Here is a 2,943-nt window from a genome sequence, read left to right as displayed (position 1 = left end):
GACATTTCCGTGATCCACATTTTAATTGTGGGGGTTGTTGGATTTTTCCCAAAATTTTAATATTAATTTTCCCCCAATTATTATACTATAATCAAGGAAATTTATTTTATTTATTGTGAGTTTTATGCTTTGTTCTGATAGTCCTAATATTATTAGTTTTGGGTCAAGATCCAATTGGATGTTAACAAGTTCAGAAGTAATTTTAAAAATATCCGTCCAAAATGTTTTAATTGTTATGCAATTTACAAAAATATGAGTTAGATTAGCTTCTAAGCATTGACATTCGTCACGGATAGGAGAGATATTTGGAAACATTATGTTTAATTTTGTTTTAGAATAGTGCAATCTATTTAGTACTTTAAATAATATTAAAGAGTGTCTGGCATTTAATGAGCATTGATGTATATGTTGTAAACTTTCATCCCATGTATCTTTCATTATGTGTTGAGCCGATTCATATTCCCATGCTTGTCTGTGTCATTCCGGGAGGGACCTCACTATCTAAAAGGATATTAGAGATATGAGATATGAAGAGAATCCCTTCATCTAAATCATTGATGTATATTGTAAATAGCTGCGGTTCCAGCACAGAGCCTTGCGGTACCCCACTAGTCACTGCCTGCCATTCTGAAAGGGACCCGTTAATCCCTACTCTTTGTTTCCTGTCTGCCAACCAATTTTCTATCCATGTCAGCACTCCACCCCCAATACCATGTGCCCTAATTTTGCCCACTAATCTCCTATGTGGGACCTTATCAAATGCTTTCTGAAACTCCATTTACACTACATCCACTGGCTCTCCCTTGTCCATTTTCCCAGTTACATCCTCAAAATATTCCAGAAGATCAGTCAAGTATGATTTCCCCTTCGTAAATCCATGCTGACTCGGACACATCCTGTTACTGCTATCCAAATGTGCGGCTAGTTCATCTTTTATAATTGGCTCCAGCATCTTCCCCACCACCAATGTCAGGCTAACTGGTCTATAATAGTAAGATTAAACGGGAACTTACCAGTTTGAAGTTTGATCTTGATTTTATGAGGAGTTACGATGAGCGATTACGTGAAGAAGGGCCGTCCATCTGCATGCGCGTGAATCTTCAAAGCAGCGGTGTTAAATCACAGATAAAAAGACCTGAGAATAGTAAGATTGTGAAGAAACTAGAACTTCCATATGACCTTGATAGTATGAGGGTGGGAGCGGTGGGCACGTAATCGCTCATCGTAACTCCTCATAAAATCAAGATCAAACTTCAAACTGGTAAGTTCTCGTTTAATCTTACTATTTTACTTCGGAGTCATGTGAGTGACTACGTGAAGATTTCAAAGCTCTGTGATTTTACTTCGGAGTCACGTGAGTGACTTCGTGAAGAACCCCGCTTCCACGCATGCGTGTCATATCGCTACACGCATTGCAACGAGTCACACAGGGGGGAACGGCGTTCCCCAAGCGGGAGAATTTGAAAGTCGGGAACAGCAGGTAAGAGACTCTGCGTTTTCCCTCTTTTTCTACTTACTTTTAGGTGGCTGCGGAAAGCTGGCAGGGAGACCCGTGGAGGGCGAGCAGCCAGCAGCAGCAACAGCACGAGTTTCCCTGGGTGGGGAACAACCTGTGCCCGACTTTGCTTCCGCACCAGCAAAATTCACCTCTCTCGGCCGGGCGGGAAGCAAAGTAAAGAGGTCCGTATGCCAGTCTCAAACGAGACTGGCTTGGGACCAGTCGCTAGCAGCCAGCGCAGAGGCTGCGGGACAGACAGGACGGACCAGCGGTACCGGGGCTCGAAACACTCAGCGAGTGCAGAGGCACTGATGGAGTAGGAACGGGACGTTGGGGACGAAAACCTTCTCCAAAAGGTAGGCACCGGGATAGGAACAGCCGGGTTTTACCGGCTGCGGAACTGCCGCGAAGGACCAGGCCCGTGGATACCGGGGTCGGTCCGAGCGGCTCGAACCCGCAACGGAAGGAACGACGGTCACCAGCGGGAGAAGGAAAGTCGGGAACAGCAGGTAAGAGACCCTGCGTTTCCTTCAACTTACCTTCTAGGTGCAGACATGGACCGGGTCCATGTAAGCTGCAGAAGGCCGGCGGGTGAACCGCGGAGGAGTGGCAGCAGCAGCAGCAGCGGCAGTCGGCAGCGGCAGCAGCAGCGGCAGCGGCAGCGGCAGCGGCAGCAGCAGCAGCAGCAGCAGCAGCAGCCGGCAGCTGCAGGAGTACGGGCGGCTGCAGGAGTACGGGCGGCTGCAGGAGTACGGGCGGCTGCAGGAGTACGGGCAGCAGCAGTGGCAGCCGGCAGCTGCAGGAGCACTGACAGCTGCAGGAGCGCAGGTTGCGGCAGGAGCTGGCAACGGCAGGAGCTGGCAACGGCAGGAGCAGCATGGGCACATCGATTCCCGGAGGAGGAAAACACCTGTGCCCAACTTCGCTCCAGCACGGTGAGAAAATTCATTTTTCAGCAGCAAAGGACTTGGCAGTTGACTGGCTGCAATCTACTACAAGGGACCAGTATGTGAGTACCAGGGTCGGTCCCAGCGGGGTTTTTAGTTACAATGATCGCTTCTAGGCCTTTTGGCTAAGATCAAGTGTAGTCTCTGTTCTTATCAGTTTAATATCTGATACGTCCCTTATCTAGGGACCATATATTAAATAAAATCTATAATAGCTGTTATCATCAGTTTTAATGTCTTATATGTTCCTTAGCTAAGGACCATATAAGTAGGAGTGCCCAGAATTGAGGGCATTAGAGTGGGGTTGACCGGCTGCATCGACCACAAGGGACCAGTACCGTCAGTACGGGGGTGGGTCCCACGGGTCTAAGATAAAGGAGCAGCCAGGAGCGCTGAGAGCGTTGGAGCCGGGTTAAAGGAATAGATGGAATCAGCTGTACCAGTTATCATCCACACCGGCCATATCCACTCCACGGAAGGAAGGACAAAGCTGGAGAA

General features: G+C 48.2%; 1 pseudogene; it reads left to right on the top strand.

The window, feature by feature from the left end:
- The first annotated feature begins 2,550 nt into the window (after positions 1-2,550).
- LOC129709974 (U2 spliceosomal RNA) lies at positions 2,551-2,718 on the top strand (annotated as a pseudogene).
- The last annotated feature ends 225 nt before the right edge of the window (positions 2,719-2,943 follow it).

Source organism: Leucoraja erinacea, chromosome 26 (genome assembly GCF_028641065.1).
Source record: "Leucoraja erinacea ecotype New England chromosome 26, Leri_hhj_1, whole genome shotgun sequence".
NCBI lineage: Eukaryota > Metazoa > Chordata > Chondrichthyes > Rajiformes > Rajidae > Leucoraja > Leucoraja erinaceus.
Note: the sequence above shows the minus strand (reverse complement) of the source record. Positions and strands in the feature narration are given on the sequence as shown.